The following is a 12,378-nucleotide window of genomic DNA, read 5'->3' on the forward strand; positions in this document are numbered from 1 at the left end:
CTTGGCCAGAGGGACTGCAGAGGCTGCCCAGGTCAGGACTGTGCCCTGCACCACCTCCATCAGAACCCCCAGAGCTTGCTCAACAGCAGACGGACACCCAGGCTGCACCCCAGACCTTCAGAATCTCCTAAAGAGTGGGTTCAAGCACTAGCATATCTAAGAAGTTCCTCAAGTAATTCTGATAGCGTCCAAATTTAAGATGAATCTTCTCGCTCTCATTTTACGTAGAATCCTGAGACCCAGATTTACCCGAGGACACACAGCAAGCTAGTGACGGCCAGGACTAACCCTGCTCTACTGCCTTTAACCAATATTTAAAGTCAGGCCATATACATCTCAATGGCCCCAAACCCATGAGTCCTGAAGACATTTTACTGCTTTTCAGCACCTCTTAGGTAACATAACATATACCCGCTCTGCAGTGTCTGGTAAGTGTCCAGAGAAAGCCCCACCGAAACATGCCTCTCAACATGTCCCTGGAATAAAGAAATGAGTCCCACTTATTACTGCTCTCCCTATTAATGCTTGCTTGTTTGTTTTCCCTGGGGAGACACATAATTAAAGCAAGCAGAACAAATAGAACAAGAATCGATTGCACTGATGCCAGTTCTCCCAACACAGAAGCCCATGGCACTGTTCCTGGAGCATCCTTTGTCTACCTCTGGCTCCCTCTCTCTGGTGCTGCCTGTCCTGGAAATGTGCAAGGCACAGTCAGAGCTCATGAAGTTTAGGAACATAGGGTGGCAAAGCTGACCTCATTCTCTTGGTTTGCAAGCCTTATCCTTCCTCCCAACTCTCACCTATCTGTCTGGAAGGGTCCTGCGTTCTTCAGTTTCTCAGATGAAGACTTCCCTGGTCATCTTGGCCCCATCTCTCCTTCCTCTTCTAATACATAGCTGTAAGTCCTGCTGCTCTCGTGGCACACATTCCTTAATCTGCCTCTTCCTGTGTTCCCGCTGCCCATCACTCAGCCCATGGTTCAGAGACCCATGGCAGATGACGGGAATCTGTGCTCAGCAGGTCTTCCTGCTTTGGGGCCTCTCTGACCTGCCGTTCACCCTTCCTTCAAGGCAACAAGCCATTCATTCTCCCTAAACACCCATTAACAACTCTGCTCACCAACCAAAACACCCATTAACAACCTTGCTCCCTGAAGAATCTGCAGGGTTAACCAATCCCACGTAAACCTAACCCCTCTGGGTGAGATTCAAGGCTTACTAGCTCACTCAAACTTGGCTCTTTCCTCTCACCACTGGGCAACAACCATAAGACAGGTTCCCTTTTTTTTTTTTTTGACAGAGTCTGACTCTGTTACCCAGGCTTGAGTGCAGTGGCACCGTGTTGGCTCACTGCAACCTCCATCTCCTAGGTTCAAGCAGTTCTCCTGCCCCAGCCTCCCGAGTAGCTGGGATTACAGGCACCCACCACCACAGCCAGCTAATTTTTATATTTTTCATAGAGACGGGGTTTCACCATGTTGGCCAGGCTGGTCTCAAACTCCTGACCTCAGGTGATCCACCCATCTCGGCCTCCCAAAGCGCTGGGATTACAGGCAATGAGCCACCATGCCCGGCCAAGACAGACTCTTAATGGCCTTCTGCACAGCACCAATAAGCTCTGTGATTATTATAATATGCTAACTTTGCATCTTCCACAGAAACCAGCAGAGTACAAGAAACACAGAAAATTTCAATAACCCCTTCTGCATAACTAATCTTGCCTAGAGTCTTTCATGGCATCAGCCAAAGAATGTTTCTCTCTAAGACTTTTTCTGTTCTCAATCTAATAATTTGTCTATATAACTCAGGACTGGAACCCTCAGGAGGGGCTGTGAGTCTCTCTGCATAGGGTAAGTGGAGCTCCAGAAACCAGACACTCCAGTCAGGGGTAGCAATGGGGGCAAACTGGGAAACCAAAATGGCAGTTCAGAATCCCCCCCTGATTTCTGAGTTCTTCAAATGGTGTTCTTTAAAGTCAACCATTGTTTGTTTGCCTCAGTTGAGAATCTGCTAAGTGCACTTCTGCTAAGCAAAATAAGCCCATGTCTGTGCATTCATTCATCCCTTAGACAGGATTCTGCTAAGCCAGTTTCTGTTATACAACATAAATCCATACTTGTCTAATAATCCTCAAACACCTTACATGGCTAATAATTTTTCAAATATTTATGAGCCCCACAGAGGAGATTTATGTTAAGCGGCTTGGCAAGGAACAATAGAGTGTGCAGGTCCAGAGAACATTCTGTTGAAACAAATATTGTCAAGACATCAATATTTTTATAGCATTTTTCATCAGGACTTTTCACACCTGCTCATTTCCCTAATTATCCCTGAGACTCTTACACTTTCAGAGAGAATGAAAATGGAATTTTTTTGAAAGATCATTAATTTGAAAAATTAGCTGCTATATAAAGAAAAATACATACTCAGGCACAGCCATTACTAAAAATATAGTCTTGAGATGGATGCACAGGGAGAGAGATACTAAGTTGTTATGGCAACTATCATTATAATTACAAAGCTGGAGGGTTTCTCTCGTTCATTACTGTGTTGAGATGTGGTAGTTTAAATGGCAGTGTCCTTTGTAATGTCCTCAATCTCATTACTACATAATTACCCATTTCATATTTAATTTTCAGCATGTTTGTTCTTACTCCCATACCCTGTACATTTGGCATCTTTTGATAAGCCTTATTCTTAGCTCATGGATCCCTCTTGCAACTTAATTCCTCTCCTCACTATTGCCTCTACTCTGTGGTTTCATTTTCAATTTGGCCTTTGGGACACTTGCTTTGGCATGAGATATTCCATTTGTAAACAGTAAGACGCTGTTGCGAAAGTTCTTCAGAAACCACAGGAACAGGCACCCGGAGAGACACTGAACACAGGACACACCGGAGCCTGCTGAAAGGCCTTGGAGGCACGGTGTTTCTTGGCTGCCTACTATGTGCAGGATCATTTACAGGGATGATCACATTTGACCTTTGTAAGCTGGGTTCTCTGTTTGCACGCCCTCTGGTCTTCAGCCCTCTGGGCTTGCCTCTGTACCTGGGAGACTGGGAGGCCCTTGTAAATTAGTCCCCTTGTCCTCTGGTTTCTGATGGGGATTAACCAATGGAGATAGGAAGGTGAGGAGAAAGGGTTCTGGGTATTTCTTCCCCTTCCTCCACCCCCACCCTTCTATGCCCCCCACCCACTTTGGCCCAGGGGTCCTGGTGGTGGCTGGATCCTTGGGCTTCCCTGAAACCCACTTCCTCAACTCTAGCCCTGCAGTCCTGACAGCCTGAGCCTCCACTCATTAGCCTCAATATCACTGTTTGTCTCCACATCCCTGCCCACACCTCTGCACTTCATTTAATTCACCTGTCATCTGTGTGTGCCTCTGTCTCCTGCTGGGTCCCTGACTGATACCATCCTCCCAAAGCTTTGTGAGGGCAGAATAGCTCCCCCTGTCTTACAGCTGAGGAATCTAGAAGTGGCTAAGTCTCTTGCTGAAGGTCATGTAATTAACAGTGATCGAGTCAGTTGAACCCCCAACTGTTTCATTCCAAAATTTCCACCTCCATCACTCATGTTGCAGTCTCAGGCCAAAGGGAATGGTGGCCCATCAGGTGACCCGAGATGCGCTTGGACAGATTGGCATAGTATGTCAGGGTACAGCATGGGCACCCTGGGGTGGTCATGGGTGGGGGTGGCTTTAGTCTCCAGTAAATCTCAAGCCTCTCCATCCATCAGGAGTGCTCAAGATCTAAGTTCTTTAAATTTAGAAGTTCTGGAGCTGCTTCTGTGGTCACTTAATGCACGAAGCCTGAAAGACAAGAAGCAATCATCTCCATGGATTCGAGATTTGCATGAAGAGGAACTCAGTGTGAGAAGCCAAGAAGCAAAGCAGAGGAAGATGCTGCCCCAGCCCCCGGCCTCCAGTCCATCACTGCCACATGGGCAGGGCTGCCACGCTCTGGCCCAGAATCAGAAGCAAAGGTTTGGAAGGTCTGAGTTTAGGCATCCCTCTTTCTATCCTCTCAGTCAAGGTACAGGGCTCTCTGAAACAGCAGTGCCAAATGCAGTTGGTCCACACACTCTATGAGGCCCCAGGGCTGGGAGAGACTTCCCACACCTGTAGTCTACTGTCGGGCAATCAGACCCCAAACCAGGGGTCTCACTGATGTTTCTGCAAGAGAACACCTCTGCCTCTCCCCACCACACAAGAGACATTGAACTTGGTAGGATGGAGACTAAAAATGTAATAAACTCATGAACCTAATGACTTTGAAAATCTAATAAATTCCTAGAAAAATATAAAATGCTAAAGCTGACACAAAAATAGAGAACCTGAACAAACCAATAATATTAAATAAATTAAAATGGCAGTCAGTCTTTATTAAAAAAAATTCTAAGCCAGGCGCAATGGCACACATCTGTAGTCCAAACTACTTGAGAGGCTGAGGCAAGAAGACTGCTTAAGCCCCAGAGTTCAAGGCTGTAGTACTCTATAATCACGTCTGTGAATAGCCACTGAACTCCAGCCTGAGCAACACAGTGAGACCTTGTCTCAAAAAATATATATCTTTTTAATTAGCCAGGAGTGATAGTGTGCACCTGTAGTCTTAGCTACTTGGGAGGCTGAGACAGGAGGATTGTTTGAGCCCAGGAGCTTGAGGTTATAGTGAGCTATAATCACACCACTGCAATCCAGCCTGGGCAACAGAGTGAGACTCTGTCTCCAAAAGCAAATAAACAAACAAAAGTTCCAGATCATTTTTCTATTTTCCAGTTGAATTTATTAAACTTTTTTAAAAGCTGAAATTCCCACCTTATAGAAAGTTTACTTTCTTTTTCTTTCTTTTTTTTTTTTCTTTTTTAAGATGGAGTTTCGCTCTTGTCGCCCAGGTTGGAGTGCAATGGCACGATCTTGGCTCACTGCAACATCAACTTCTCAGGTTCAAGCATTTCTCCTGCCTTAGCCTCGCAAGTAGCTGGGATTATAGACCTGCACCACCATGCCCAGCTAATTTTCTGTATTTTTTCATAGTACAGATGGGGGTTCACCATGTTGCCCAGGCTGGTCTTGAACTTCTGACCTCAGGTGATCTGCCTGCCTCAGCCTCCCAAAGTGCTGGGATTACAGGGACCAGCCACCGCACCCGGCCTGAAAGTTTTTTTTTACAGAAAATTGAAAAAGAGGGAAATCTACTTGGATAATTTTATTATGCTAATGTAATCTTAATTCTAAAATCAGAGAATGAAATTATAAGAATATAAAAGGCTCATTTTGTTATAAATATAGACATTAAAAATCTTAAGTCAAATATTAGCTAACTGAATCCAATAGCTTATTTTTTAAAATACGTAAAGTATACATAAAATCCATAAAGTATAATTAAGTAGGCTTTATTTCAGGAATACAGAAATGTTTCGACGGTAGAAAAATCTACCTATGTAATTTATCATGTCAACAGATCAAAAGAAAAAGGTTGTATGATTATCTAAATCAATGAATTATCTGAATTAGAAAAGCAGTTCATAATATAGAGCATCTGTTTGAAGATGTTCTGAACAAATGGAAAGATACCTATGCTTTTGCATGGGGCAACTTGGGATCAAAGATTCAATTCTTGCTGGGCATGGTGGCTCATGCCTCTAATCCCAGCACTTTGCGAGGCCAAGGCGAGAGGATCACTTGAGCCCAGAAATTTGAGACCAGCCTGGACAACACAGTGAGACCCTGGAAGGAAGGGGAAGGAAGGGAGGACTTAGGCACAGAAATAGACAGACCATTGTCCAATGTAAGAAAATAGAGAGCTTAGGTACAGACTTATGTGTAATATTTAGGGAACAACACACAATATGAGAATGTTACACATCAAGGTGGATTCTTTACCATGTGGCCTTGGGAAACTTGGCTCTCTCTACAGAAAAAACTAAAACTGGATCCTTACCACACACAAAAGTGGACTCCAAATGGATTAAAAAACTAAATGTGAAAAGTGAAACCATAACAATAATAGAAAGTGTATAAACATATCTTTGTAACCTAGAGATGGGGAAAAACTTGTTAAATAAAAACCTCAGAAGCACAAACCATAAGGCAAAAATAAGAAGAGGAGGAATTAATGAGGTTACTTATATCAAGATAAAAGACTAATGTTCTACAAAGGACACACTGAACAAAATGAACAGGCAGATAACATATTGGGAGACAATACCTGCAATGTCTAACCAAAAAAATTTTTTTTGGAGACAGAGTCTCGCTGTGTCACCCAGGCTGAAGTGCAGTGATGCAGTCTCGGCTCACTGCCACCTCTGCCTCCCAGGTTCAAGCAATTCTCCTGCCTCAGCTTCCCTAGTAGTTGGGATTACAGAAGCCTGCCATCATGCCCAGATAATTTTTGTATTTTTAGTAGAAAAGGGGTTTCACCATATTAGCCAGGCTGGTCTTAAACTTCTGGGCTCAAGTAATCTGCCTGCTTTGGCATCCCAAAGTGCTGGGATTACAGGCGTGAGACACCACGCATGGCCAAAAAATTAATATCCATGATACATAAGGAAGAAAGAGAGGAGTCCTGATAGGAAAATGGGCAAAAGCTATGAACAGGCTATTTACAGAAGAGAAAACTCAAAAGGCTAACTACATATAAAGAAATGCTCAAAGCCATTAGTAACCAGAGAAATGCAAATTCAAATGAAGAGGTGTCATCTGACAACTATTAGCTGTGCAAAAATCAGAAAGCTGGATGGTGTCAAGTGTTGGTGATGGTGTGGAGTTTTGGGGCACCTGAGCACTGCTGGTGAGGATTCAGATGGGTACCACCCATTGGGAGAGCAGATGCATGCTCCTGACATTCCCGAAACATGTGTCTGTCATAATTAAAGGTGCATATAAAAGACATAAAAGATTATGAGTCCAATGAAAATAAACTTAAAATAAATGTAGCTGAGAAGCATTTTTTTATTAAAATGCTTGTGCCAATAGAGAATATTACATTAACTCAGGACACAAGTCACTGAAACAGTTTCTACATGTTACCATTTGAAAAAGTAAGACTTGGCACAACCAACCTAACAGATTTTTTTTTCTTTTCTCCTGAATTGAATGAATCAATCCTTTTTTATGGTGTTTCATTCTAGAGTCAGCCCACACTAATTATCTGGTAAAGAGGATTAACATTTTATTCTTTTATAATTTTCTGATTGCTTTTAGGGAGTAAGAGACATTAAGAATAAGCAAACAAATGCAATGTATTAAAAGCATTTCTAATATGTCCTTTTACCCTCCAGGGACTTTGTAATATAAATACCCTTATACAGTAAGAAAAATAGATCACTAATTCTCAAGCTGCAATTACCTGAGATCATAATACTGAACATACATCAAAGCAGAGGCACAGTAGTTTAAATCCAATTGAATTACATCTACCCTTAGGGGAACAATCAGGAAATACAATATTAAAAAAAGAGAGCCTTGGCATCATTCCTTCACACCTGGGCTTCACTGACTAGCTCCAGTTGTAAATCACATGCTGAGACCCAGTGTGTTTTTCCAGGGCTGAGGCATAACAGAGAAGGAGCTCCTGGGAGCAGCAAACACCTTGTTTGTCCTTCCACCCAAGCAAGTTTATATGTGTGTGTGTGTGTGTGTGTGTGTGTGTGTGTGTTTCCCCTATGCAAATGAAAGCAAGTTTTCACATTGCATTATAAGCTTGGTAGCTAAGAAACCATTTCTATTTCTGAGAAGGTTAACTTTCAAGTTCAAACATCTGATGCTTTGGGTATTGTGAACAAATGTGAACCTGAAAGAGCCAGTCTTTCAAGATGGATCACCATTGGCTAACTGAGCCAAAATTTAAAGTACAGTCAAGCGGCCATTTGCGGAGTAGAGAGGTCACAAACGTAACTTTGAGTTCCTGAAAAACAACACCTCTGTTTAACTTTGGGACTTTCACAGCGCACCTGAACCAACCAATCAGAGTTCACCTGCTTGTGCCAATCAGAGATCAGCTGTATCAACCAATCAAGGCTCAGCAGTATTGACCAATCAGGGCTCAGTTATAGTGACCAATCAGGGCTCAGCTGCGTCATCACTCGGAGGTAAGCGAGGTTGAATTTTTCATTTGCCAGAATTGCCAACTGTTTACTGGAATTAAGTCTCTTTCCTCCAAACTGTTTTCCAGAGAACTTTTGTGCAGAGTATCCCACTAAAGTCACCACTGTCACAACTTGGATAAAATGTTTAAATGTTTTTCAAACCTAAGCTTACAAACTATAGTGGATAAAACAGCATTTTTGCTCTTATTGGAGGTGAAGAGTGTTAAATATGGAAGTGTTTAAATGGTATATTTCAGTATATAAAGAGCCTCTAAATGGGGTTATCTGAACTTGGAGTGTGCCAGGCGAGGTCATGCAGCTCGCAGGCACGTTACCCAGGGGAGTAATCTGACATGGGCCTGAGCGCCGCACATTCTGACTCTTCCCACGCTAGCTGGAAAGCCTGGAGCAGGCTGACCTCACAAACTTAGCCTTAGTTTACACGTATGTAAAGTGGGGAAATCCTGTCCTAACCTGATAGAGAATTACGCTGAGAATTTAATAAAATAATGCATGTAATAGCTTAGAGTAAATCTTGGCATATAGTGTCTTAATCCATTAGGGCTGCTATAACAGAGTACTGTAGACTGGGGGGCCTAGAAACAACAGAAATCCATTTCTCACAGTTCCGGAGGCTGGAAGTCCCAAGAGCAAGATACTGGCAGATTCGGAGCCTGGTGACGGCCCATTTCATAGACGGCAGCTTCTCCCTGTGTCCTCATATGCTGGAAGGGGCACCCTTGGGCCTCTTTATAAGGGCACTAATCCCATTCATGCGGGCTCCTCCCTCATGACTTAATCACCTTCCCCAAAGCCCCATCTAATATTATTGCCTTGAGGGTGAGGATTTCAACATATGAATTTGACAGGGGAAACACAAACATTCAGACTGTGACACAGGGTGAACACTCAGGAAAGGCTGGCGGCTGTTGTCATTCTTCATGATTATTATCTTAGCCTGTCAGTGTAAAGCTCATGCTCATTACTGCCTGAAGAAGAAAGACCACCTCCTCACCGTGCCCTTTCATTCTTTCCTTGTCAATGCCTTGCCTTTGCAGACATAGTTGCCACCACCTAGAGTGCTCTCTGGTGCTTCCTTTCACAGCAAACACCTACTTGCACATCGAAGCCCAACTCTAATGCCTCCTCCTAGGGGAGCCCTCCATGATTACAGCAGGTGAGGTCCTGTGTTCCTGTCTCCAGGCTCCCACAGCTCCCCTAAAGTGGCTTTCACAGCCCTCATGACCTTGTCCTAGGCATAGACACAGAGGACCTTGTCCTGGCCATAGGATACAGAGGGATCCCTGCTACCCGACTACCTCCTCCAGGGCTGTTGGCATCCCTCTTGCATGCAGAAGGTACTCAGTAAATGCTGGTTGGAGTTGGATGGCTGGATGCAAAGACCTTAAGAGCAGGATGCAAAGTCTGATTCCTTTCTGCATCCTCAGAGCCTGTCCCAGTGCTTGGCACACAGTAGGTGCTCAATAAACAGTCAGGCACTGAAATTGACTTTCAAAATGCACATGGCCTGGACTGCATTTCCTCTGAGTGTCCTCTGCTGGCTTCCTGGCTCAGCTGAGATCTGGGGTACCCACCTGTCCTGTCCCGCCACCTTTGCCGTCTCCACCCAGACCTTAGGTTCCCGCTTTAACATGGGTGAAGTCCTCTCAGGGATAGGGGAAGAGGACTCCGCTATTCCTATGAGACCAGAGCATGGTTCTTCCTCATCTCACACTGGTGGAGCCCTGAGGCTGGGAGGCCAAGGGGCTTTGTAATATGCAGAGAGCATTCCTCAGTTGGCACAGACACTTGAAATTTTACAACAGATCTCGTTCTCAAAGGAGGAAAAGTGGAGCCAAACCAATTAACTTTTTAAACAGCTGAGAGATTCAAATGAAGCAAGGTTTGCCAGGCGTAGCTGTAACCTGACAGAAATAGGAGATGTGCTGGGGGAAGCTCTCAGACTCTGGCATGGGTTTGCCTGGCCAAGACATGAGCCCCTCCTGCCAGTCCCCACACGGGCCCAGCTGTGTGAGTTCACCCCATCTCCTCCAAAGCAACTCTCAGCTCCCTCTTTGGAGAAAAACATAGATGAGCCTTAGGAAGTGAAATGAAAAGAGCCTAACAATTAAAACCAGTATACCACTTTTCTGTTCAAACGAAACCTTCCCAGTTATTCATTACATAAATGTCTTTCATCCTTTCGATCTCAGCTTAAATGTTACTGCCTCGGAGACCCCTTTCTGGAAAATTCTGTCTCAAGCAGGACTTACCCTTCTTCCCTCTTTCCTGGCTCTGCAGCCTGTTCTTTCCCTTCGGGGCAGACACTCCACTGGGCCACTTCTTTCCGACTATGCTGATGTTTGAGTGAGTAAGGGACAGGCAGGCGCAGTGGGTAAGAGTGTGGGCCCCGCAGTCAGGTTCTGGCTCAGCTGCCCACGGCTACGTCCTAGAGCAGTCACCTTACCTCTCTGTGCCTCGGAGTCTTCATCTGGAAAATGGGGATAACAATCATTCCCACCTCACCAACCAGTTGTGGGGAGTAAATGAGTTAACACACGCAGAGTGTTTGGATCAGGGCCTCGACGTCGGGGCCAATTTATATTATTCCCATGATCATCATCAGCTTCCTAAGTGTTTTATTACTGAGGTATGACCATGTCTAGCACAATGCTTGGCATTGGGCCAGGGTTCAGTAAAGGTTACCATAGAGCTCTCCCAAACCCTGGTCTGAACCTGTGTCTCCAAACTCCTTGTCACTTCTGCTACTCATGAATCTCCTTTTCTGGCCTAGTTCAGTATCACCCTCTTGTGCATTCACACATCCGGCTCTCCTACCTTGTCGTCAGGCATTGCCCTCTGCCAGCACCCATATACCACTTCCTTCTGGTTACATCAGCTCCTCCCTCTTTTCCCCAACCTCTGTGACCTCCCAGTCCCACCCACCCACCTGGAGGGCCCGAGCTCTGCATTGCACCTGCATCCTGTGACCTCCCCTCCACCCACCCACCCGAGCTCTGCATCACACCTGCATCCAAGTGAGGGATCAGCCTCTTGTGCTCGATGAAGCACCAGTCCCTGAAGTTCACCCTGTGACAAGAGCTGGGTCAGGCAGGTGGCAGGTAGCAGCTGTGCAGGAATATGCATGAAGACAAGGACAGAGCAGGGCTTTCCAGCCCTCTTATTAGGCGCTTGCATTCCAAGTGGAGCTCCCCTGGGCGAGGCTATTTCTGCAGTCAAATGCTCTACCACTGAGCTATACCCCCAAGTGAGGCTATTTCTAATGTGGGCCTTTCAACAAGGGAAAAGAGGAAATGAAGAGAAAAGAATGAACCCCGCCACACAGCCTGGGAGCTGGGCCATTTGCAGGCAGTGCTTCCAGAATGAAAGACCTTCCAACAGCAGCTTGACAGCCCTGCTTGGATTTTGTGCTGGGATGGTGCGACCTTCTGATAAAGCCATGGTCTCGGATAGTGAAGCACAGGGAAAGAGCACTGGACAAGGAGCCACTTTGGCTGTGGGGATGCCACTCTCTGTGCCTGAGGCTTTCAAGGCCTCAGTTGCCCCATCTGCCAATCCAGGCATTGGACAGATGACCCTGCCGTTTGAGCCCCTGACTTTTCTGATAAAGCATGACCACAGCTCTGAAGCTTTCAGTCCAGGGCAGAGGATGCCAATGACCGAGGGATGACCCAACCCAGCACAAGAGATTCCAGACCTCCTCTGGCCCCAGGGTCCAGGCTGCCTCCCGCCTAATGTGCCCGCACATTCCCATTCCTCCTTCTTCCCATGCAGCTTCCCCCTGTTCACGAAGCCATCTCTGTGATGCCAGGGTGAGACCGTCCTGGGGGTCCCTCCTCCCAGCCCTCCTGCCTGTAGTTTCTTCTGTTTCCCGCCTTCCTGCCTCCCACCCCACCCTCACCCAGTCATTCTCCATCTCCTGCATCCCAACTCCTCACCCAGAAACGCTGCCTTTTCCATCTCCCCCTCAGGGGACAAGCTCAAGCCCTGTGGTGTTGCCAGGTCACCTTGAGGTTGATGTCCAGAGCCCGGGCTCTGGCTCTCAGGTTCTATGTGAACAGGCCGATCCCCACCTCCAGACGGTCTGTTCACTCTTCCTTCCACCGGCGATGCCCAGGTACTGAAGTGGGGGCAGGTCATCCACGTGGCCCGTACCTTTGCTCTCACATCCCACTGCCAGGCACAGCCTTATCAGCTCCAGGAAGCCTCCCCCTGTCTGCTCCTGCACCCATCTCCCACTCCGGATCCCCAAGTCCATGCATTTCGTCCCAGA

The 12,378-nt window shown here is 46.0% G+C and overlaps 1 protein-coding gene across 1 annotated transcript in view; it reads left to right on the forward strand.

Annotated features, from left to right (window-relative positions):
• Positions 1 to 8,361: 8,361 nt before the first annotated feature.
• ABRAXAS2 (abraxas 2, BRISC complex subunit) overlaps positions 8,362 to 12,378 on the forward strand; it is a 943,775-nt gene continuing 939,758 nt past the window's right edge. Inside the window, exon 1 of the mRNA XM_050803764.1 lies at positions 8,362 to 8,365. The gene's annotated coding sequence lies outside the window, so the exon portion shown is untranslated. The remainder of the gene's footprint in view (positions 8,366 to 12,378) is intronic.

The sequence above is a fragment of the Macaca thibetana genome, chromosome 9, assembly GCF_024542745.1.
Source record: "Macaca thibetana thibetana isolate TM-01 chromosome 9, ASM2454274v1, whole genome shotgun sequence".
Taxonomy (NCBI): Eukaryota; Metazoa; Chordata; class Mammalia; order Primates; family Cercopithecidae; genus Macaca; species Macaca thibetana.